Source organism: Emydura macquarii, unplaced genomic scaffold (genome assembly GCF_026122565.2).
Source record: "Emydura macquarii macquarii isolate MOO-44397 ecotype Brisbane River unplaced genomic scaffold, CSIRO-AGI_Emac_v2 contig_2834, whole genome shotgun sequence".
NCBI classification, from domain to species: Eukaryota; Metazoa; Chordata; order Testudines; family Chelidae; genus Emydura; species Emydura macquarii.
Window position 1 is genome coordinate 3,522,092 of NW_027132971.1, and position 26,625 is coordinate 3,548,716.

Genomic DNA, 26,625 nt, shown 5'->3' on the forward strand with positions numbered 1-26,625 from the left:
TGAATTGAGACCCCAAAAATAATGACACTGTCTTGAAAATCATGAGAACAATAACAGTTGGGTTCTTTTTATTTTCCTTTAGGTTTCTGAGCCTCTAGATGTTATGTTTTCAGACTTCTTTTCTGCAATCATAAGGATGAGAAACTGTCTTTAAAAAAAAAAAAGAAACCCCACCCAAAACCACTACAACAAGAACAACAAAGGCAACTGAGATTCTCACATCATCATTTGACTCCAGGAGCTGGCGCTTTCAGAAAAACACCAACTACTGTGAGACTTGCAATAAAATCTTGAGAACTGACAACACTGATTCCTTTAGACCACAGCAGGATTCAGGATTTAGCCACAAAATGGAATTATTTAAGATTCATACCCCAATCACGTTGTGAGAGCTTGGGGGTGAGCAGAGGAAGCAGGAAACCATTTGACATGGTTACTTCCACCTAAGATGACCCCATATACTCCCTGTCTCTGATCCAATGAGTTGTATAGTTGTGTTGGGGGAGGAACTAAAGAGGGAGAGTCAGGCTGGATTTCAAGATCATTCTGGCACCTATTCACTCTTAACCCATCACCATGTCCCCCTCACTCATTTCCAGTGGAACTGCGCACATTGTTTGATTGAAGCTGTGGAGGGGGAATGAGAGGCTCTTCCTTACCCGCTCTGCGAGCAGCATCTACTCTGTTTTCCCAGTTTTACCAAGGTGATCTTTTGACTAAAGAGTTTTGTTAAGGTGCCTTCCAGGAGGTCAGTGCCTAAGGGCTTGTCCACATTTACAGCGCTGCAGTGTCACAGCCGCATCAGTGGAGCTGCACCACTGTAGTGCTTAGTGAAGACACTACCTACACCAACAGGAGAGCATCTCCCATCGGCGAAAGCACTCCACCTCCTCGAGAGGCGGTAGCTATGTCGACAGGAGAAGTCCTCTCCTTGACAAAGCCTTGTCTACACCAGGAGTTTGGTCAGTATAACTACATTGCTCAGGGGTTTGCATTTTCCACGCCCCTGAGCAACGTAGTTATACCAACATAAATTGGTAGTGTAGACCAAGCCTAATTCCAAGAAACCCATGAAGCGAGAGAGGCATGTTTCACAAACACTATTTCCCTCAAAACTCAAATATGTTTTATGAAATCTTTAGCAGCTGTGTGCATCTAACAAGGCCCAGGGCACTGCCCAAACCCCACTGAAACCATGAGTCAAGGGCATAAGTGCCACACAGCATCCTCTGCATTAGGGTATAATGCAACCGGATGTATTAATCTGTATTGTGTCCTGTTACCACAGGCAGGCCACGGGAGAGGACACCTGTTTCTGAAAATGGCCAGTGCTGCTGTTCTGTCTCTGCACCAGCAGATGGTGATATCGGCCTGATCCTTCACCATGCCGACCTGCTTGTGATTGCTGCCCTGACTCTCCCTCTCTGTCTCTTCTCCGCACCCCCACACTTGCAGATGGCTTAATCATGACTACTGTTCTTCCTCCCCCTCCCCCTTTCCCCCTTCTGCACACCCCCTCAGTACGTCTGGGATAATACTGCTAACGTAGAGCTAGGCAGTCAAGTGTTACAGCGTAGGGCAGGTAGCCTGGCAACTGAGAGTATAATACTGAACAGATGGTGTTCGTACAGCATGATGGACATCACACACGACAGCCTGAGACAATCCAGGAATTCCCTGGTGATTTGAGGCCCTCTTTACACAAAATGAGCTCGCTCACCGTTGCCATGTATCTACTGGGTTCCCCCCTCTCCCACTGATATCTAACCAGCATTATGGTTCCCCATTACCCACTTTACCTACAGCCCAAAAGTAGGGTGACCAGATGTCCTGATTGTATAGAGACCATCCCGACATTCAGGGCTTTTTCTTATATGGGAACCTATTACCCTCCACACCGTCATGATTTTTCACACTTGCTTTCTGGGCACCCTACCCAAAGGGCACGTTATTTGGTGGTGGTGGAGGCACCACACTGAGGTTGGGAACCTGAACTAGACACTGAGGAGTACTGTAACTATTTTGAATGAGGAGGAGAGAGCTTTCCAAATCTTTGTTTCAAATCAGGGTGCTGGCTTTCCCCAATGAAAGTAATTTGGGGGGGGGGTGTTTGTGTGAGAGAGAGAGGTACAATTTTGTGGCACACCAGAGTGTGTACAACATGCCTTCCAGGTAAACATCTGAATGTAAAGACTTTAAAATACAATGGGTCATTTGTGGGACATTGTGATTCATGTCTGGATTATCTGTCCCAATACCCCCCAGGTGTTATTTGGCCCTCTCTACAGCCTGGATATTTAAAAGAGGAGAGTTAACAGATCAGAAACCACACCCTCTCAAATCCCCCCCCCCCCCCCCCCGGTTTCCCAAACAAAGAAAACAATTCCCTCCCCCCCCCCCCCCCCCCCCCCGAGCAGCAGGCAGAACTGCAGTGCACCGTCTCAGACTCCAAATTCAATGCGATTCTGAGGGGACTCCTGACACTTCTTCTACAGAGCATGCTGCTATTTACTAATGAGCTCAGGAAGCGGAGACATACCCAGGCTGTCAAATTTCCAAACACTGAACAACGCATAATGTATGTCTGTGGTTGGGAAGGAAGCAGGGGAAGAGGGAGCAAAACTCTAGGAGAATTTTCAGAAGGAGAGGAGAAAAACAAAAGACAATGGTCTTTCCGCTACAAAATTTACCAAGACATAACAATAGGTATATCAGAAAATCAAAACAGTACTCTCTTTTCCACTCCTCACCAACCCAAGTGAGGGTGCTGCTGAGTTTTATTCAATAAATAATGGGATTATTTGATCTTTTCATATTTGACAATTTCCCTGGCATTCCCTCACCACCAGTGTCCCTTGTTAGCAGTTATTTATAGGTGAGGAAATAGGATTTCTAGGGCAGAAGGAGATCTGGCCTACAGGCACTCACTGAGGGCTGCTGCACCAATGCAGCTATGCCACTGTAGAGCTTGGTGAAGACGCTAATTACTTAGATGGGAGAGCTCCTCCCATTGGCATAGGTACTCCACCTTCCCCAGAGGCAGCAGCTATGTTGACAGAAACCCTCCCATTCACACAGTGCTGTCTACATTGGGAATTCAATAACTGCATCGCTGAGCGATGTAGTCACACCAACATACATTTGTAGTGTAGATCGGGGCTGAGAAAGATCTGGGACAAGCATTCAAGGCTCTTACAGGGCTGGCCTGTGGCTCCTTGCACAATTTGCACGCACCCTCCATCATGAAAATTACACCCAGTTTAAGCCCTGCTTCCATGGAGGGCAGTGTCTACATGTGCCTAGGGCTAGCCCAAACTCTCCAGGTGGTGGCTGAATCCACATTATCATGGGGATTTTTGTGCTGGTAAAAGCAGTGCCTGGCAGAACCATGCCACAGTAATACTGCATAGCACCCCTGCTGGCTGTTACCATATGCTGAATGCTGACAGTATACCCTGAGTTGCGCAGAACAGAAAAGAAGCATGGCTCCTGCCCTCAGGAGTTTATAATCTAAAAGCTAGGCAGAAGCTTAAAACACCACACCAGCTTCTTCTAGCTACTGAATGCTGTGGTGGTGGACATTAGGAGCAGGAGTGAGAGTATATAGGTGGAAAGATGTAGTTTGGGAATGATTTGAGCTAGGTACAGCAGCAGACCCAGGCCAAGAAATGACCACCGAAAAAAACAAACAAAAAGAAGTTTGAAATAAATGGAATGGGTATATGCTATGTACCAAGTACAGCATGGAAATAATGAGGCAACAAACACTTTATAGACAGAGAGGTGCAGAAATAGAACCACAAGAGGTATTTTATATTCTGGATGTGATAATACTTTGAAGGCAATCAGATACAATTGTGAGGAGGAGGGTATAAATACCTAGGCAGATACAACAGATATAGATGACAGATAAACAGATTAGAAAGACAAAGAGTCTGAATAGGTGAGGAATATTAAAGTAGAAAATATACCAAGGATCATGGTAAGTGTCTGAAAAAGCACAAACCTTTCTTATAAGCCATTTGCCACCCTGAACAGGGACGATCCCTGTTATCAACATTGCCATTTTTACAAAGGTTACAAAATGAGACCACATAATCACTAGAGGAAAAAATCCAGTATCTCTTTTTGAAACCCGCTCAGGTATTAGGAACAGAAAAGATGGTTTTAAAACAAAATTAATTTCTGCTTTTGGTTACAAAAGCTTCAGGAATCGCCCTCCCCGTAGCAAAGAAGTGTGGCCTCCCTCAGAGAGTGACAGGGAGGGACCAGGAGGAATCAGGAAGGCCACGCCCAGCCTGCCAGAAACTAAGGGGTGGGGTGAGGAGGGGAGGACCAGACAGGAAGTATAAAAGAGGGGCCCAGCAGCTCAGTTGGACTGGAGCTGTGACGGGAGACAGATGCATCCTGCCTGCTGTTAGAGCTGCCGCCTGAGGACTGGCCAGAGCCTCAAGTCAACCGAGAGCTGCTGGGACTGCTGCTCATAGTGTACTCTGGGGAGATGGAGGATGACCCTGAGCTGCAGATTCACTACAGGGGGGGTGTAGGAAGAAGCCCAGGGGTAGCTGACTACAGTCCAGCTGTGCTCCTGCCTGAGCACCGGTTGGCATGTTTCAGCTGGAGCTCTGCTGACCCAGTGGTGGAATACCCTGCCAGGACTCTGGGCTTGGATGTGGTGGAGTTGGGTGGGCCTGTCTCCCGCTTCTCCTTCTGACACCCTACCCCTGGAGTGGCAGCCTGGTGCCAGGCCTGCTGATGGGTGGGTGGGGGGGACAATTGTCCAGGGACCTGGTGACTTAAACCTCCTGGGTGGATGGGAGGATAGATATGTAGTCTCCTCTCCTCCACACATCCTCCTTTCCTGTGAGGCCCCCACTGCTCATGCCCTCTCTCTCTCTCCCCTGATCTGAGCTCAGCTTACTTATTATGTGCCGTGTGGGCTCCCGGACAGCTGAGGAGGTGGTATCTGTTACTCAGCTTCCTGGGTTCATCCATAATCTCCCTGGGGAAACCAGAGGAACTGGGAAGCTGAGTAGCAGATACCACCTCCTCAGCTGCCCGGGAACCTGCCTGGCTCATAGCAAAAACTTCCAGCAGAAGTCCACTTGGATCTCAGCCATCCCTTTCTAGGAGGAACATTGACTGTTCTGCCCAGGGACCTGGAATTGATGTTGGTGGGCCTGGCTGGTGCTCACCCCTGCCTGAGCCCCTAGACTCTGTTGGTGGTCACCCTTGACTATTTGCTGCCCTGCCCTGCTTGAGGGACTGGGTCCAAAGACTGCTACAGCTCAGCCCTGCCTGAAGGCCCAAGCCCCAAGACTCTAAACAGCCCTGATCTGTCTGTAAGGCCTGGGCCTCAAATTGCTAATTCCTCCCTTTTTCTTTTTGTTTGAACTTACTTATTGAGATCACCCTTACATGTGTGTGAAAGCGAGGAGGCGTGGCTTCTCTCAGCGATTGACAGGGAGGGACAGCCACACACACCTCTACTCCCTTTTCTATTTTCTCCTTGGTTCCAAAGAGCTGGAGGATCTGCTGCTCACTTCTATCTGTCTGTTTATATGACTCTCATTATGACAGTGTCTGAGTTCCTCAATTCCCTCACACATTTTATCCTGGCAGGTGGAGAAATATTGTTCTCATTTTCAGATGGGGAAACTGAGGTGCATGGTAGGCGAAGTGACTTGCCCAAAGTCATATTGCAAGTCTATGATTGAGGTAGGAATTGAACTCAGCTCTCCCAAGTCCATACCCTATCCTCTACACCAGCGGTTCTCAACCTTTTTTTCCCAACCTGACCTGAGTACCACTCGGGAAAAAAGGGGGGGGGGGGGAGGGACTTTCGGCGGCGGCGAGGTTTCACGGCGGCGGTGGGGGGAGGGGCTTGCGGCGGCGGCAGCGGGGAGGTTTTGCGGCAGCGGGGGGGGGGGGGACGGACTTTCGGCGGCGGATTCAGCGGTGCGGTACGGCTCACGTACCACCCACCCTTCTTCAAAGTACCACTGGTGGTACGTGTACCACCGGTTGAGAACCACTGCTCTACACCATCCTTCCTACCTTTTCGCTAGAGTCTAACTAACACTATGGCCCTTGCTGTAGTATCTGAGCTCCTTTTCAACTCAACCACTGACCTTTCTGCAATTTACTTCCCCATTCCTCAACACTTAATCTATGCCCTGAATGGGGGGTGGGCATAGATACATTTACAAAGGAGTGAATTCAGAGGTGGAGGAGGGATTAACACAGTTGGGTTTGACTTGGCCTGGCTTCCCTTAAGACAAAAACTCTGCAATATGAGCTCCTTAGCTTGTCTTTCTTCACTGTTGGAAAGTGCTTGGCACATAATGGGAGCCATCCTAAATAAATAAGTAATAATAGCACTCAATCTTTTCTAATGCCTAAACTTTGGACCCAATCCTGCAACCACATGCTAAGTGCCTAACAGAATTGAACCCAATGTTACTTCACTAGCCATCTCTTTAATTGTTCCACACAGCAGCTAGGTCACCTGGTTACTCATTCATAAACATTAATTTGATGGGAATGGCCTACATAATTTTTGGATCCTTTGTGGAAAAACCTGACAATAAACTTCAGATTCACTTACAACATAAACACTCTAAATTATGCCAGTGTCTGTGTGACTGGAAAAAAAGAGTAAAATGGTATCACCCACCCAAAAAGCCCCATCTATGAAAGGATTAAAATCAATGCTGGAAGGTAACATGGGAAAGTAGAATCATCCTTTCTGCATGAAGGTCAGGTTTTCAAGGACTTTTTTGCGGAAATAACAAGAAAATACTATTTTGTCCACATTTCTACTTTGCACAGTTATTCCCTGAAGGGTTCTCTGCAGAAATGCAGCTCTTACATATGTGGGTTGGGATCTTTTTTAAATGTACATCCTGGTTTAAAAGTTTCCTCCCCCTGCACTTTCCCCCGTCCCTTTCTCATGCTGTGTTTTAGAAATGGTTGAACACATTCAAACAGCAGTGTAACTGTGAGGGTTGTGTCACCTACACAGTGAAGCAGAGCAGCTGCTACAGCTTCTGAGCAGCCTGTGTCACTAAAATGCGGCACACTAATGATCCTTCAGCTGCTCTATGAATTGAGCCCTTTTACCCACCCTGTTTGCGTGCTACCTCTTTCTTTCTTTCTTTCTTTGCTTGGAAAAAAAAGTCAGCTGTCTCTGGCAAAGTTGATTGCAAAGGCTTTTTCCTGCCACCCCACCTCAGTCTCCCCAGTTCTGATGAAGTCATCCAGCTAAAGATTGCATAACTGATGTATAGGACTATCTTGTGTTATACTGAGAGATGGGCCAACTGCTTCCATTTATAGACAAAAGCACCACCATGCTGCCAAATGGAGCCCTTTGCTGCAGACACTACAAGAAAAAAGACAGGGGGGGCATCAGGAGCCTGTGGGCATGCTGTGAAGTGACATCACTAGGAACTTCCTCCAACAATCTCCAGCGCACAGCTGCCTTCTGTAGCAGCAGCCTGAGACCAAACTAAATCTACTTCAAAAAGACACTTATAGAACTATTATCCTGGCTCCCTTAAACTCATATCCCAGTAGGCCAAAATCATCCTTGTATCATCATCATACAGACCCCAATCTGTATCATATTACAGAATCAAGTTAATTTCACGATATGTTTCAAAAAGGCAGAAAGGTTTAAAATAAGTCATGCCAGGGGACATGCACACCAGTTTTCAGTGGCTCTTTTATATACAGAATGAGCACAAATCTGAAGACTTTCACAAATGTGTTACTTCTAATGTAGTTTGTTTAATCATTTATATGTACAAGAATTTAGATTTACAACTGAAGCTTCCTGTTTTCAGTTAGTGATATTTACTAAGCAAAACCCAAATTAAAGCCAAACACCTCAACATACTAGCCTCACTCCTGGAATGTTTCATGCTGCTTTCCTCTCTCTTTTGGCCAAAGGTTCAATTCTGTTCCCAAGAGCATTACAAAACATTCAGTGACTTCAGCAGGTGGAGGACAGGGCTCCGTATGCTGGAAAAAGGCAGCACAGCCCAGGTCAAAATGGAAAATGGATTCCAGTGTCTAGGACAGGGGAACCAAAACCTCAGTTACACCACTTTATTACGTGCCAGGCTCACAGGCTGTCCACACCACTACTGATCACTCACTCACTTCAGAGTGAAAGCAACGAGACAGCTGTCTGGTTCTTATGGCAACCTTGGGCTGTGTGGATTTGTACTGTGCACTCATTCGCCAGCCGAGTCCTGACACATGCACATTCCTTCCTCCACATTCTCTAGTGGAGAGACCCAGTGTGCTGGTAAACTACCAAGTGTGGATAGGAACACAGAGCTCCCTTTTGCTGCTAGGAGCTGGAGATAAGCTAGTATACAGTCTGCCCTGCAGCTGGGAGTGAGTCTCAGCCCAGGAAGACAGACAAGCGCTAATTTAGTTTGAGCTAGAATGCTACAAATAGCTGTGTAGTCACTGCAGCTTGGGCTGTAGCTCCAGCTCTCAAGCCCACCTGACCCCCAGGGGCTGAGCTCGCATGGCTAGCCCATGTTTCTGCCCAAGCCACAACAAGTACATGTACACTGCTATATTTAGCACGCTAGCTCAAGTGAAGCTAGTGTCAGTCGCTCTTCCCAGCCTGGGAGGCTCGCTCCTACCTGCAGTGTAGGCATACCCCAGGGGCCCTGGCCTCGGTGTGGATGTAGCTCTGTAACTACAGCAGCTGGATCTGAGGGGATCCATGGCAGCTAGAGGACAATCCATGCTCATTCCATTGGGGTGTATGCGCACGCATGTGCGTGCAGTCCCAGTGGAAGAACTGGAGGAAATTCTGAAAGAGGAACCATGCAGAATTTTCTCCCTCGGGTAAGCCTATTCAGGGGCTTTCCCACAGGATGGTACGATTGACTTCTGATTTTTAACCTGTCTTCCAGTTTTTGTAATTAATGAATCTCTACAATAATTTTTAACTTAAATGGCCCAAAGTTTAATGTATGATTTAAAGAGGGAGGTTTCCTTTCCTTTCTGAAATTCTGACAAATGGCAAACTCTGGGGAATGGCACTGTGGCTCAGAGCTCCCCCCCGCTTTATGCTGTACCTTAAAATGACATGAGGAAAGATTACATGAGGAGTCACGTTTTCTACAACACCCAGTGCTGCTGTTTAATACTTGCGCACTCCCAAATAACCTTTGCTCCTTTCCTTCCTGACAAATACTGATAGCATAGTTACATACATCAGCTGGGAGTAGCAGGACTGCAATTCTGCCACAAGGATCTTACCAAGAAGAAGGCCTGGCCAATGCTGGTTTAGAGCTCAGTTGCATAAGTAAAAATGGTGCCAATTCATTCTTCCTTCCACTTGACTGCTCCAAAGAATGAGGGGATGGCAAGGGCGAGGTGTTAAAAGATACTTATTGGGCCTGATTGCCTCGCAGAAGCAGCAGTGTGTCAGAGCTAGGATGACCACCTTTTCAAAAGGCAAATGTGGGACACAGGCAGTAGCCTCGGCCCTCTCTGTGGCCCTGCTCTGCCCTTCTTCCCATGATGCTCCACCCGCTCCTCTTTCTCTCCCCTCCCTCCAGGCCCTGCTGGAAGCTGGAGCTGGGCCATAGTAAGAGCCACCCATGGAGGTGGGGCCACTGGGGGGATCTCCCAATCCTCCATCTGCCCTAGGCGGGAGGCCAGGGTGCCTTCAGGGCACACAGTCCAGGGCTGGTGGAGAGTCCGGGGCTCCCAACAGAGGCCCAGGCTCCCTGGGCAGCTCTTACTACTGCCCAGCTCTGGTCTGTATTCTGGCTTGGCCAGGGCCTTGTGGAGAAGAGGAGAAGCAAGGGGCGGGGCCTTATGGCAAGGGGTAGCTAAGGCCACCTCAGCCCCCGCATACAGGGAAGATGCTGGTGCCATCCCCGAGCCTTAGTCGTGTTTCCGGGAATCCATGACAAATGCTGTCCCAGAATCATTCAGCCCAAGACTGGGACTTAAACTCTGCATTTCGGGACTGTCCTGTCCAATTCAGGAGAGGTGATCACCCTGGTCAGGGCAGTACACAAAACATGCTAAAATCAGTGCTTCTTTTGACTTCCAAGGGACAGGTTTTTTTAAAAAAGCACAGAGACAGATCTTCAAGGCTCATCCACAAGTGGAGCCAGATTCTCAAAAGAGCTCAGCTCGCATTTAGGTACCCAAATTTGGGCCTAGATTTAAAAAAGTTATCTGTAACCAGCAGCTTTCAACATGATACAGCTAGCCAGAATTTTACAAGAGCACAGCACCCATCATGCAGAGTTCTTGTGAAAATCTGATCACTTATTTTGGAGCCTAAGTGGGAGCTGAACTCTAGTGAAAATCTGGACCTTACCTAAGTTCAAAACAGAACTTACGCTTGTTAAAAATTAAGAACATTAAACATGGAAGGCCTTATAAAAACGTTAAAGTGGAATGGAAAGATGCCTCTGTTTGTCTTCAGCTAAATCTTACATACTTTTTCTTTTCACTGCATGGTTTGCATTATTTCTCCTATTGTATCATCAATTTCTTCTGATCAGAACTAAAAGCAAGCACAGAAAGAAAGAACAAACACCTAATGACTCCATTGAGGGCTGGATTGAGAGTATCTGTATGTCCGTGTCCAACGGGGATGGCAAAGGATGCAACAAACCCTGCTCTGTGGATTCCTGTGCATGGATTAGGTACTAAATATCATGAGTCTGATCCTACCCCACTGAAATTAATGGGAGCAGCATTGTGCTACATGAGCAAAAGGACTATTCAAAACTACCACCAACAACACTCCCAGTGAGGATGGTTATGCTGCTCTTGGTCCACTCCAGCCAATGGAGGTGGCAGGAACAGAGTATCTTGTACTGTTTCAAAAGGTACGCCTTCAAACAAAATGTGGTCTAATACTGCCATGTGCAAAGTAAAACATTTAGGCACAAGGAACATGGGCCAGACCTGCAGAATTGGGGACTGCATCCTGGAAAACAGGGACCCTGAAAAGGATTTAGAGGTTATAGTGGACAAGTAACTGAACATGAGCTTCCAGTGCAATGCTGTGGCAATAAAGTGCTAATGCAACCTTTGGATGTTTAAACAGGGGAGTAATGAGTAGGAATAAAGATGTGATTTTTTTTTTTTTAGCTCTGTATCCAGTATTGGTGAGACCGATTCGGGAATATTGTGTACAGTTCCGGTGTCCACGTTTTAAAAAGAATATTGAAAAACTGGAGAAGGTGCAGAAAGAAGGCCTCCTAGTGAGCGACTTAAAGAGCTCAATCTGTTTAGCTTATGAAAAAGAATATTGAGAGGTGACTTGGTTACAGGTAAAAGTGCCTTCACAGGGAAAATACATTGGGTACTAAAGAGCTCTTTAATCTAACAGAGAGGCATAACAAGAATCAATGGCTGGAAGCCGAAACCAGAAAAATCAACTCTGAAATAAGGCACTTTTTTTTTTTTTTTTTTTTTTTAAAAAGTGAGGGTGACTAATCATTGGAACAAACCACCAAGGGAAGTGGTAGATTTTCCATCTCTTGATATCTTCAAATCAAAACTGGTCCCTTCTGGCTTTAAGTCTATGAATCTGTGGCCAGTCCTTTCCCAGCACTCCAGGAGGCAATGGGCCTGTATCAGACACAATGCATTAAGGTGATCCCATTGGAGTAGTGCACTTTTGCAACCCATGTACTGTGGGATGGGTCTGTGACTTTATAGCCACTGTCTAGTCCCTAATGGGTATAGAGTGACTGTTCATCTGTCATGATGCACTTAAGTGCCAGCTGTACCTATTTAGGAGGGAGTGTCTATTTATGTTTAAGCAAATATATTAACATTTATACATTCTATCCCACTAAAAAATCCATATACTTCAATGTATTTCAACTGAGGCTAAAAGCATGTCCTAAAAGCAAGGCCAACTTTAGTGGATTGGTACTATATGAACAACTAGAGGAATTACAAATGCATTTCATTTAAGACTTTTTGTCTTTAATAAGCCAACATATGGCATGAATGGATATGCTGCTCTACAACACTGAAATCACCAACAGGCTCTGCAAAGCAGATTGCTTCACCTATTTGTTCTGTCATCTAATCTAAGGGAGGAGCTACAAATCTCTCTTGTGTCTCTCTCTCTCTCTCTGGGCCCCTGGTTGCCATGGTCTTTCTTATAGTATCTGAGGGAACAAGATCCCTCTGACGTTTGACACTGGACCTCTGCATGCAGCCAATTTGTTTTCCTTTCACCTCCGTTTCCCTGCATCTCTTCTCTCCATGTCTTTAATATAGTTTATTTTTTCTGTAGAACAAATAGCATTTGTCAGACTATTATTTCTGTATATTTATTTATTTACTGAAGAGACTAATTTCTTTATTTCCTTTGACAAAGTATGCAACAAAGGGTTCTGAACGAGCAAGTATTTTCCTATCATCTAAGAGCTAAAGAGTGTCAGAAGTTCATCTCAAGGAATGCAAGGCCAAATTGGTTCCTAATTTTATCATGTGGCCTGAGGAGTCAGAAGCACTCTTTCTGAATGCTATTCTTGCATGTTAGTTTTATAGCACTAATTTCTGCATCAAGGCAACATTTGAACTCCACAAATCCTAAGCAGTTTGGAAATGCATTATTTTAAAGAAATGCTATCAGGTTAAAATCACACTAAAATTTCCTTACCTATATATTACTAGTCTTATTTGTGAAGGTTAAAAGTAACAAAACATTATTTTCACTAGTGAAATTAGTCACTTTCACTTTTTAGTTTCAGTTTCTGATCAATTTCACACTCTAGTCTCAGGCACAAGCATAATGCTACAATGATTAGGTTGATACACTCTAAGGGGAGGTATTTTAAAATAACTCTTTTGCCTGGAATTAAAAAAATTCCATTTTTTTTAATGGGCCAAATTTAACCTGAGACTGTATCTACAAGTATGCCTTTTAAAAGTATGGAGAGGATTCCTAAAATAAATGAGCAGTGAAACATTAAAATGCACATTGATAATTTTTAAGAGCTGTGATTACTGGTTTAAGTACAACCCAGGTCAGTACTGACCTAAAGTGATTACTGTCTGGTATCTGTTCTGTTGCCTTGGTGAACTAAGTATGGTGTTGTCAGTGGAGTCTAAGTGGACAGGTCCACCATCACTAAAAACCCATTTGGCAAACTTGCTGACATTCACACAGACAAGCCAAGGACTGAATAGGCATGGAAACTGAGCAACCCTTTCATCCACAGATGTGGTCCTTCCATACCAGTGTGGAAGCATAATTGTGGGGTAGTAAGGGGGAGCATGTAATGCTTCTATCCATGTGGCAGCTGTTCTGTGAATCAGTAGAGTTCTTCCTTCTTCAGTGCTTTCAGTCCCACAGCCCAGCATTTATTCATATGAAAATATTGATTTTAAATTTTTTTTTAAAGGAATAAATTCAGTGGGGTCACACCAGAGTTTAATCTGCTCCTCCCCACCTCCTGTCTATGACCAGCACTTTATTATCTATATGCAGTGACTTTTTAACCCCAAGCCTGTGTTACATAAGGGTTAAAGGAGTGATAATATTTTGGAGAAACAAATTCCAATTGCACAGCTTTTACACTTAGAACATACTGTGAATGCTATAATTATTGTGACATGCAGCAATTATTGTAGGAAATGCCATCATGGTGTCACACAGTATGTCTTACCATACAACAAAAGAAAGTAACTATCTTCAAGGACGAAAAAAAGAAGCACCAGTTAAAAACTGGCAAAGCTCAAGAGTTTCTCTAAACCAGTGTTTCTCAATTAAATTTGGCCACGGAACCCTTTTGAACTCCATAAATAATTGTGGAACCCCCCAAACTCTTAGCACTCTTCAAATGTCGAAATAAGCAAAGGTCAGCATTTCTCACTTAAATTACACTTACACTGGATACCCTCTGCTGGAAAATCCAAGACATCTTCCCTTTTTCGGCGGCGTGGAGAACAGCTGCTCTCGGCGGTGGAGAACAGCTGCTCTCGGCGGCGCGGAGAACAGCTGCTCTCGGCGGCACGGAGAACAGCTGCTCTCGGCGGCGCGGAGAACAGCTGCTCGCGGAACCCCAACAGTGTTCCCACGGAACCCCAATTGAGAAACACTGCTCTAAACACAGTGCCTTTGTTGGGATACTGTCTTCCAAAAGCAACTATGGACAAGATCTTCAGAGGTGTAAGTCAGAGTAGCTCCATTGACTGCAGTGGAATTATGCTTATTTACACTAGCTGAAGTTTTGGCTGACCACTTTACATTTCCAAGAGGTTAAGGAGTTCAGCACTCAGGAAGCAAGCTACAGAGCAAGTTAAGTTTCCAAAGGAGAGTGGGGCACTGAGATGGGTGTCAGCTTGACTTTCTAGTGTTGGAGTTTTAATGCCGGTCAATGTCACTTTCCTGGCTCAGGTGCAACTGGCCCATCCTCAAACGAGAAAGAGGAAGGATTGCGAAAAGCAGGGATCACCAGAGTCAGAGAGCTGAGGGCAAGAAGCAGGAGAGGCAAAACTGGAAAATGAAAGCAGGTGGAGGGTTTAGACAGACACACGGGACCAATGGAAAAGGGGATGGACAGAAAATGACACAATAAAAAGCAAGTTCTATAAATAAAAGAAAAGCTTACAGTATATAGAAGAAACAATGCACCGCCTGGAAGAAGCATTGTGCAAGGAAGAGATGCCCTATCAGAGCTTTGCAGCAGCAATGCTATAGCTATGACTAGGCAGACACTTTCATTGCATAGGTCCAGTCCTACAAAGAACTTATCACCTTCCACTTCCACTGGGTGTTGAGGGCACTCGGCACTTTACGGGATCAAGCTCTAGAGTTGGGCTGATGTCCCTCATGGATGATTGTGGCCCAAAAGTTTTTGTACTGTGATAAATGAAAAGTTCAAACTTGGAACTGATGTTAATGCTGAGCAAGGAGCGGGCGGTTTGCCAGGTCTGAAAGAATACTTGCTGAGAAATAAAAGCACTGGACCACAGGCTCCCTTTCCCATGTGTGGAAGGCACTTATCTTCAATGTTTGCAAGAGGCTGGAATTGCAACACATTGTCTCTATAGATGAAGAGGATCCACAGGAAATTCCAGGGTTAAGACTCTGGATCTTGGTATAATCATATGTATGTGCATGCGTCCAAGAGCCCCTCTGGCACTTTTGCTGTGTTGCCATTGGCCTTCCCCGACTGCTGCCTCATGTGAACCTGGCAATGGGATCAGTGTGCAGATGCTAAGTTAATGCTCAGAGCAGAGCTGCATTGCCTTTGTCAGTATTTACGCCAGTTTGTCAAAGGAACATGCCACATAGCACACTTGTTCCTTTGACTCCTTTCCCCATCTCCACTTGCCATCAGACCATGCTCCTGTGTGACACGGAACGCGCGCACACAGATGAGTCATCCCCATCTCTGGAGATTTCTTTCTGTCCCACTATACGCTGCATAAAAGAAGGAAGCACAACGGCCCTTAGAAATAAATGACTATAATGTCCCACGTGTGCAATACTTCACTTTCGTTACAGACATTACCACATACAGAGTGTGGCTGTTCAGCTAAAATGCACTGAAATAAACACTTGCATTTATTACAAATTGATTAGCCATTCAAATTAAAACAGAGTTTTCCCCCATGCTCCTCCCTCACCTGGTACCCTCATACAGAGTAATTGGGCTTCATGTGAGGAACTCCACTGGACACCTCCTGCCAACCCACGGCCAAGCACTCTTACGCAGAGACTCTAGGCCACTGGATCTAGATAAGTATGTATCTAATAGACCATCCATCCCCATGGCCATCCCCAAGGTCCCCTCCCAAGGGTTTATTTGGGGCTGATGCAGAGCACACTTCTGTGGTGCATAGTAGGTGCTGAGGCACTGCTGGAGACACAATGGCTGCTCTGAGTATGCCTCCCTTCTCCACAGAGATCTGCTGAGTGGTTTACATGGTAAAGGTTTAAGCACTTGGGAGAATATCAGGCTGGCTTCCCCCACTACAAATTCATTCTCTTCTGCCATCTTTCTAGCTAAACAACTTGACTTCTCCAACTTAACTGAATCCTATGTTCTCAATCTCAGGTTCCTTTTTGCCACCTTTGACTCACTCGTCAAACCATCCCTCCTCCCGCCTTCCACTTATTTCTTTGCACAGGAGCCTGACAATTTCTTTTCAGGGAAAAGTGACAGGACTTTCCCCTCATCTTGTCTTGCCTTCCCCTCCCCAAACTGACTCTCTCTTCCTTCTCTGGGGTCACAAATGCAGAAGTTTCTCATCTGCTCTCCTCTTCTAATCTTTCTCCTTGTCCCAGTGACCCTATCCCACCCCATCTTCTGATCTCCCTGGCACCCTGTCTCATCCACTCCCTTATTCTTCCCCTTAACCTCTCACTCTGGCTCTTTCCCTCAGAATACAAATATGCTTTAGTCTCTCCTATCTTAAAAAAAAAACCCTCTCGACCCCCTTGCCTCTAAGTACTGTCCCATCTCCCTTTCATCTCTAAGCTCATTGAATGTGTCATTTACAATCACTGTCTAAAGTTCCTCTCCCCCATTTCCATCTTAGATCCTCTTCAATTTGGTTTTCACCCCTTGCACCCCTAAAACTGCTCTTGCCAAAGTCTCTAACAATCTCTTCCTACCAAAAGCTCCTTGACCTGTCAGCAGCCTCTGATGCCATTGACCATGCTCTTCTTCTTGAAATCTTGTCTTCCCTTGGCTTTCGTGATTCTGTACTCTCCTGGTTCTTCCTCCTCGTTCTCTAATTGCTCTTTCAGTGTGTCCCCTGGACACCCTTGCCAACTTGCAGTGGTGGTTCCTCAGGGCTCTCTCCTTGGTCCCCTTCTCTTCTCCCTCAACACCTTAGCTCTGGGTAATCTCATCCACACACACAAATTCAACTACCATCTCTATGCTGATGACTCACAAAACAACCTCTACTCCAGACCTGTCTCCTTTTGTCTAAACTAAAATTTCAGCCTGTTTCTCTGACATTTCCTCGTGGCTGTCTGGCCATCAGTTCAAACTCAACAAGGCTAAAATAAAGCTTGTAACACTGCCTCCCCCTCCTATTACCTCCTTTCTTGATCGCTGTGGATAACACCACCCTCAGGCCTGTCACTCAGGACTATAACCTGGACATCATCTTCAACTTGAACCTCTCTCTAGGTCCTCACATCAGAGTATGTCTAAATCTTGCTAATCTTTTCTGCATAACATCTCTAAAATATGGCCTTTCCTATCCATCCATACAGTTAAGCTCTCACCCACACTCTCATCATCTTGATTACTGCAACTTTTCTCTGGCTCTGACAAATGCAATCTTGCCCTGTTCCTATCCATTCAGAATGTTGCTCCAAAGCTCCTTTTCCTAGCCTATCACTTTGGTCACATCATCCCTCTTCTTTGCATTCCTTCACTGGCTCCTATTGCATCAAACATAAACTACTTGTCTTCACTTTCAAGGCCCTTCATGGCCTATCCCAACCCCACCTATCATCTCATTCACTTTTGAGATGTCAACTCCCACCTCCAATTGGCCCATGATGCCGGCCTCCATCGCCCACTTACTACATTTTCAAACAAGCACTGTTGTGCTTTCGCCCAGGCTGCCCCCACACTTGGGAGGAGCTCTCCGTAAACTTCCACAAAGTTACCTCATTATCCACCTTCAAATCCCTCCTTAAAATTTTCCTTTGTCATGATGTCTACAGCAACTTGACAATGCTTGGGCCACTGTTATGCTGAGAAGATGACCTATTATGCTGACCAGTGTTGTCTCAATGTTTGCTTCTTCTCCCCCATCTGTCTGTCTGTTGTCTCTTGTCTTATACATAGATGGTAAGCTCTTTTGGGCAAGGGCTTTTTTTTTTTGTTCCATGTTTGTACATCACCCAGTGTAATGGGATCCTTGTCCATGACTAGGATTGCCACATGCTATAATATTATTATTATTATTATTAATAATAATAATTCATTTATATGCCAGACATCTTGGAACACTGAAATTTCAAAACGAAATAGCTTTTATTTATTAAAAAAATAAGAATGTAATATTAGGAGTGAGATTTTACATACATAAAATCAGGAAATGCAAAGTTATGGTTCCCACAGCAATTGTAACAGTTTCAAATCTTAAGGCAGAAAGCTTATCACCACATACAATAATCGAGGATGCTGAACTTGTTCAAAAGGGCCCTGTAACAATAATTGCAGGAACCATAACTGTGAACTTCCTGACTTTTGTTCAGATAAAATCTCAACCATTCACAGAGCTTTCTGCATTTAATTCTCAATATCAAAGTCAAATAGCCTCCAAACAGAAATCAAAATTATGTTACATAGCTAGTAACCAATCTTCGTAGTAGCTCAAAGCCCTCATCACAGAAAATGCTAATGGCAACAAGAAATATTTCCATTCGCTTATGCGCTCTGGTAGCTGTCAAGTGAGGGGGGAATCTGCCGATCAGAGAAATCTGGGAAGACATCAGTATGTCAGAGCAAGTAAAAAGACTTGACACAGAGGGCACATTTTTGTTGAGCAATTTGCATTTGCACTTCTGGACAAATTCTACATTTCACATGCAATTCACAAACCAAGAGCAGCAGTGCTAATTGGTGCAGTTGCCACTCAAATGTGGCATCTTCTTTGAGCTATTACCAACGTGAAGAATACTGAGTTTTGGAAAATGCAGTAATTATTTTACAGGGTTTGGGTTATATTTTTTCCTCCCATCCATATCATTTCATTAACTCCAAACCTCAAATCAGATCTTCTGCAGAAAAATGCACACCTCAGCAACTGATGCTATTAGCAGAATAAATGATTGCAAAGAATGACGACTCTTTCATTAATATGAAGCAACTGCTGGTATCACAATGACACTGAATTTGATTGTGCCCTTAAGTTTCAACAGGGTGCCAAATGGTACTCTGAAAAAAACAACAAATGGCACAATGTTTTGGATGATTCCTAAGAATCCCAATCACCAATGTGATGTTGTCTTTATACATATCGCAAACATTGACAGAACTGACAGACTCTCTCTGCCTCCTCTTATGTGGCATTAGAAGCCCTTTAACTTAACACAGGAAAGATTTCTCATCCATCATTCTTAATCCTTCATAAAATCAAGTCCCCAGAGAAAACAAGAGATCTTCCATATTACTGCTTTCTATTACCACTACTTAAAATGCTCAGGCAGCTGTGGCTGCTGCTCCACTGGAGACAAATTTGGCTGATCTCTACAAAATAACCATTATTTTCCCTTTATATAGAAGTTCCATGGCTATTTTTAGGCCATCTTTCCTTTAGGCCTCTAAAATATGGAATCCGCTTGAATGAATTTGATAGGCAATTGTGTACCTTATCTGTGACCTATGCAATCCCAGGATTCACCTTTCCCTACCTAGTGATTTAATGCATGGATTGGCAACCTGTGGCATGCGCGCCAAACATGGCACATGGGATGATTTTGAGTGGCATGCCTCAGGGACAGGGAGATGGGTTGAGGGGGGAAGGGGCAGGGCTGGGAGGGGGAGCAGCTGCCATGTGGCACTGCTTGGGGCCGGGAGCTGCTCCCAGCCGCGGCTAGTGGTGTACTGAGGTGGGGGGGAGTCATGCCCCCCGGGGCGCCGGCCTCTGGGGGGGCACTGGCCTGTGGGAGGGCGCCGGCTAGGCCCTCGGAGAAGGAGCCACCCCCTGCTGACATCGTTGGCGGTCGCACCGACTCGGCCCCTCAGCCTCCTGTCCTCCCAGCCCCTCCTCTGCCCCCGCGCTGGGTGCATCGAGGAGCCACGGGGACCCTGGGCATGCAGGGGTCAGGCAGCCTTCTCCCCTCCACTCGCTGCTGGGCGGCCTGGGGGCATCTGCCCCTCTCACTTCCACTCCCCACCTGAGAGGCTGGGTCGGCATGGCTGCCGTGATGTCAGTGGGGGGTGGCTCCTCAGAGGAGGGCCTGGCCGGCACCCTAGGGCATGGCCCCCTTGGTACGCCACTGCCGCTGCACCCGCCAGCCCTGCAGCAGGGGTGGGGGAGGAGAAGGGGCAGAGCAGGAAACAGGCCTGCAGACACACACCCCCACTGCCGCCGATGGGGGGTGTGTGTGGAAATACAAATAGTGGGCACTGGACACCTATACGCCACTGACCAGAGCGCTGGGGCCACGGCACGTGGGAGGGGGTGGAAGGAAGACTTGTATGTTCAAATATGCACTTGTAATTTAGACTCACTCCAGCTCTGATCTCTCCCCCAACTTTGAGCCCCTAACCGTGACCTGAGGATCCCACTTTCTTTCACTCCTTTCTCCCAACGTTCAAGGACTTTGCTTTAAGGGCTCAATCTTGCTCCTACTGAAGTCAATGATAAAACCTCAATTTTACTTCAATGTTACAGGATCATTGCTCTATTCTTTTGGATGAAGTGGCTTGGATCTAAGGAATTCCCAACTATCTTGCTCCTGAATTAACCAGAGGAGTTACTGACAGATTTAGTACAGTGCCTTCCCAATGCTCCCAGCCTGGTACTGAATGGCTGAGTTTGAGCCTCAGACGTGGATCCCATATAACTGTGCGTTGTGCTATTACTAGACCGCTGGGGCAAGCTTGTAATATATCCTGTAGTTCTTGTGCAATTAATGCATCTTGGATTTCCTTCCTCCACAGCCCAGCTACCATGACTAAATCCTGATTGAGAGCCAATTATTTTGAGTACCACTGTACAGTCTTCTCCTTGTTTGGAAGTTAGTGCTATTTGCATCTTCACTCCTCATGCTGCTGCTGGGATAGTTGATGAAGCAAGAATTAACTGGATCTTTATTCTTTCTACAGTGCCATATGTGTCCTGCCTGGCAAGAGTCGTTTTGCTCATCTTTCCACACAATCCCAATTGTTTTCTTCATTAATAAGTCTCTAAAGCCCATGAGAGTTTCTCTTTCAGGCTGTATTCCACCTGTTTTGCAGCTTGTAAACTGAAGTTTGGGAAAGCTGCAAGAGGCATCCATGTATGGAAAATGAGTTTAGTATCACTATTATCCACACCTGCTGATTTGCAGGAATAGAGCTGTGTGGCTAGTTAAATCCCCTAGGTACCAACCCCAACGACGGTCATCACCTTTATTTCTGCCAAGCCTTCACAGTAGATGTCATTGGGCTACCTCATACTGCCTTTGTATTAACATATCAAGGGTTCGGGAGGGGGTTAGGTGCAGCTTCTCACCAGCTTAAATATCATTCATTGCAAAATATCTAGCTAATAAATATGGCTTTTTGTAATCATCTTGTTATTACCTATAGTTCTCATGTGATGCATACCTGTGGCATGTTGGCAATACACCTAGTTGAAGAGAGGGAGACTCCTAGGTTCAAAGCCGTCCTTGTATCTTTGCTTCTTAATGAATGCTTCTTTTGTTTATTTTTTTCTTGTTCTTTATGTTGCCACTGTAATTCTATCATTAACATCTTTAAAACCTTTTTTCACACAAGTTACCTTCAGCACAAAGAAAGGTTGTGAGCATACCAGGAGGTATATAAATGGATCATGACCCTTGCTTAAGACTAGTTTTACAGGTCCTGATCTCTGTTTCAGCAGCATTTTTGGTTAGCTACCAGAACAGGTAATCAAATATTCACCTGAAAATCAAGTAGGTTGGTCCTCTTGTACAATATTCCAACTGGCAGGATATGTTCACAATATTTCAAGTAAAGAACGCATTAATTCTTAGTGCGATAATGATCAAGTGTTCAATGGTCCCCCAAAAATACTCCTACACAGTATGTAGCTGCTTCTGTTTGTGTGCAGAGAGACACACATTTGTGCATTCAAATTGCCATTTATGCAGTTACCTGCTTGCATACACAAATGCAGCTTTTTGTGTGCAGCTAGATGTTCCTGCAACGTTTTCATGTACATTTCTGGAAGCCCACTCTATATCTTTTAAGAAGTAACTCTTTGTCCAGCATTTGATAAACTCTGACATACTCAGCCAAAATTTGCATTTCTAGATGCAATCAAACAAAAACATGCACATAACGCTGAGATTTCAACTGAACAAATTCTGGAGCCAAATTGTACAATATATCATCTTTTATTAAGTATTTTTTCATGTCCCTCCCAACCACCTCCATATTACTGTATGTTTCACACCACCAATGTACATCAAACTGCCTGGGGAGTGCCTGGAAACTGGAGAGAGGCACCAAGAGCAAGAATATTAAAAATCATCACAAGTAGCCTCAGCTGATTGACAGCTGTTCACCTTTAGCCATTCATTTATCTTTAAATGAAATGTAATGGGGTTTTATCCTCAAGAAAAACCACCCTTAAAAGTAATGAGTGATGATAAATTCAGTTGTGTAACTTGGCAAGTACTCCTGTTCTTTAATTTCCAAAGTTATCAAACCTCTTCCTCAACATAGTTTGAAAACCGTAAGGAGCAACAAACATTAAGGGTGTCAGCCGAAGACTTTCCTTAGTGAGGAGAGTAGAGCCAAGGAAGAGAGAGGAATGTGGTATAATTGTTACATGTGTCAGGACTCCTGGTTCTATCCTTCTTTTTGTCAGGGACCACTTAAGCAGCTTACCTTCTGGGCCAATGCTTCCCCATTTTGATATTTGCTTAACACCAGGCTGCAGTGAGACAATATCTGTAAAGAGCTTTGAGAACCTCAGATGACAGGTGTTACTGCTGATCCACCTCAAGTCCCACTGGAGTCACTGGTGCTCAGCATCATGCAGAAGGTGCTCAGCACCTGAGAGAATCAGGTTCTAAAAGCACATTATAAACTAATCTTCTTCAACCTATTATTATTTTGATTTAATTGTAAGTGGCATGTTTTCTTTGAGCACTAGTGACCAGCTTCTCTCCAAAAGAGTCCATTGCTCTGAACTGAGGTAAAATCTTTGCTCATTGTTTCTGATGAGACATTTGTCATTTTAAAATATCAACATGCCACCACTGAAAGAGTGATGTAGTGACAACACAAAAGAGAAATATGGAACCATAAAGCAAACACTCCCCTATGATTTTACAGCACCTAATTCTACAGAAAATGAAGCCCCAAGATGAGCAAACTATATCACTTCAGGTAATATGGCTAGCCATGGATCACAGCAAAAAATAAGGTCAGAGTCTCTGCTCTTCACACATTTTGGACATACTAGATTCTGGAACGCTTCACAGAATGCTTCTCGGATTGGCCCTGCTCTCCTCCTGTTGCTGCTGTTCTTTCCCATAATAGAGCTGGAAACTGTCCGATTGCTATCATTGCTGCTTGTAAGAACACAGTAATATCCCAAATGTTTACAGCTCACCCAACAGTAACTCTCTTGTCCTGAAACCCAAAACACCACTAAGGGAACTCCATATGAATCAACCACAAAATTCAACTGCAGAAGAGGAAAGCTTGCTGCGTCTTCACAGATGCTATCCATGCACATGTTGGCTTTCAAGAGGAAATGACTGAAGTTGAAGATTTACAAAGGGAAGAGGATAAATATAGATAAAATATGTAATTTAACTTTTTCCTTCTTCCAATACTTTTTGTCTTGTAACTTACAAGTACTACAAGAAGATGAGCCCAGAAACAGCTAATGTTGTAACAAGAATTAGAACGATGTTCAAAATTCATATCTGTACGTGCAGAAAGCAAGGACTTTAAACATTGCAGAGAAAGAATTTATGAAACTCCTTACACTTGTACTGATTGGGAATAGGAGGTAGGAAGTGGAGAAATCCAATTATTTACACTACTTGTACGTTTTTACTGCTATTTTCTCCAGCTTATCTTTGCTTTCCTCCAAAATGAAAGTCCTTTAAAAAAATTAAAATAAAATAAAATAAATAAGTCCTTCCATTTGCCACCCAAAAGGCTGTGGCAAGATTGACTGGCAAGAGTGAAAAGCTGCTACAGAGTTATGAAACCATGGAAATGGTTTCATTACAGTAGTGTGAAGGCTGGACCCACAATGGGATTCAATTGTTTTGGTAGCTGAAGTGAAGTGAATAAAAAGTATTAAAGAACCCCATAGTATGGCTGTTCTGGTCTTTACTCAGGGAATACAATTAATATTAGGTGTAAAAGATAAGAGGCAATCAGAGATGACTTTAATTGCCAAAATAAACTAAATTGCTTAATTAAACTAACCAACAACATCTCCCCCCACTCTCCCAAACTCTTCTGTGCTGGAAAAAACTCATGTTGATGCTGCCCTTGTTTATTTGGCTGTGTATTGGACTGAGGGTATATTTAGCTTCAGTGTGCTTGCAGGATTGCATCTTGCAGCTCAACAGGAAATCTCTGGAGTCAAAGCTAAAGATATCACTGCATGCTCGGAAATTTACGACCAGCTGTAAAAGTGGAGCTGTGGTGGTCAGAGTGCTGGAACAGTCTCCTTTTTTAAATGAGAAGGCTGAATTAAACACTTCAGTGTACTGAGTTCATGGCAAGCAGGGTGCAACCAAAAAACCTAAAAATAGCATTGGGGAGGCTCTTTTACTGCTAATGTAATATTGAATTGATACACACACACACACTCCCAACACCTGATGTACTTACATAGAGTGGGTGGATGGGGTAAGAATTCTAGGGATGGGGGAGGTGGAGAAGGCATGTGTGTGAAATGTTGCTGAAAGCAGAGAGATCTCCTCCTCCTCCTCTGAAGCTTTAAGAAACTCAATAATCCTCAAAACCATTTAAATGAAGAGAAAATTATTCAATACTAATCTTTTTATTAATAAAACTAGGCATAAGTCACAGCACCAAAATCTGCAACAAGCTTCAATCCATGATCAATTTTACAAATTCCTTTTCGTTCAGCCTTGCTTTGCCCTCTTCACTTTTAAACTTCATTTTTTGCTTGGCACTTTTAAGGCTCCTCAGTACTCTCATTGCTAATACAACTAATGCTGGGAAAGGCTAAGCAGGAAAGCTTGCAGGTTTGTAGTAGCCCTCCGAGAAAAAGGTTGTTGGGAGAGAGAGAAGAGGGAGAATTAATTGTGCTAAAAATTTTTAAAACCTTTAAAAACTAATATAACTATGGAAACTTAAAAATGTAAGCAGTTTTGGCTGGATTCTGCTCTCAGCTGAAGTCAATGGACTTATCTGGGGGGTTACATAAGAGAAATGATGGGTTTGTCTGGACTAAGGAAGTTTGCACCACATTGATGAAGTTACACTAGTGCAAACTCCTAACTTAGACACTCTGCACCAGTGCAAAATGGAGCTTGTACCAGTGTGATGTACAGCGGGAATTTAAAAGGATACATTGTACAGATGCAAATCTACACTGAATGTTTGCTGTGGCTCAGCCACACTAGCAACAACCCCGCACCCCACCCCCCGGCCCCAAAAATAGTACAGCTAGGGCCTGAGAGCATACACTGCTCCTTAGTCTTTTATGGATTAATCCTGCAAGACCGTAAATGCCACCGAAGCCAATGGGGTTGAGGGTATTCAGTACGTTCCAGGATCAGGTCTTTATTTCTTAAGTGCAGAGAGATACAAATATTACCCAAGACTATTTTCCATTGGGATAATGGGAAAACAGTAGGTACAGAACAACTTGTTTTCTGTTGGTAAGTTCCCACTTCTAGATCGTCATTTTCTATGATGTACAGACCATCTGACTGAGTTTGCATCCCATCTTTGCTGTGTGTGTATTTTGGAGGCCCTCAGGGATACAGAATGACCCTCTTTTTTGGTTAGTTATGTGACAAGACTTGTGTCTGGGAAGAGGAGCTTAGCAAAAAGACAAACATAAAATCTGCCGTTTTTAAACTGTTCAAGATGTCAGTCAATCGCTGTTTAAACTGCATGAGAGTCCTCCTACCTTTGGGCCTTGCGTACCAATGATACCAAAGCAACAAGTCTTATTTGTGTTAACAAAGTATCTCCTTTCCTCACAAAGCTGAAAATGTCTGCTGCCACCCTGCCTTCAAGAACCAGCTGAGTAGTCTCACAAATACAAACTAATTTCCTTGCCTATAGACAGCTCATTAACTCAAGATAAGGGAGTGAAGGGATGATCCAAGCCTTGTAGCGTGCATAGATTTTTTATTAACCCTATATGGGAGGCAGTTTTTAAAAACGATTAATGCTGGGCGTGGCAGTCAGGACTCATGCTCCATTCCTCACTGCTACAGATTCACTGTTGGACCTTAGACAAATGACTTCACTGCTTTGTGTTTCATTTCCCCATCTGTAGAATGAGGATAATGATACCTCCCTACTTCACCAAACTGTCATAAAGCGTCGTTAATTATTAGCTGTAAAATGTTTTGAGGTCCTGGAAGCTGTAACAGCAGTGCAAAGCATTATTGTAGGGTTAAAGAGAATGTCCTTTCGAAAAGAGTCTGAATTTTGCTTGGCTCTTTTGCATGTAGCCATCCTCAAACCAGAGGGGAGAAGCTTTATTCAGAATGGAACAAGTAATAAAGTGTAATTATTGAGGCTGTGCAGTACATCAAACTTATAGAGTGCCAGCAGCATGCCAGGTGTACCGCAACTCAGAGGCAAACACGGTTGCTGCTTCAGCAGTTAGGCGTCACAGGCGCTACTTCTGGTGGGTCCAATGGCTAAAGGAAAGTGTATTTCATTAGGGCTGCCAAGAAGTACAGAAGCTTGA

The 26,625-nt window shown here is 44.5% G+C and overlaps 1 protein-coding gene across 1 annotated transcript in view; it reads right to left on the reverse strand.

The window, feature by feature from the left end:
- The window catches only part of MAML3 (mastermind like transcriptional coactivator 3), a 289,017-nt gene that overhangs the window by 12,115 nt on the left and 250,277 nt on the right, over positions 1-26,625 (reverse strand). The window lies entirely within an intron of this gene.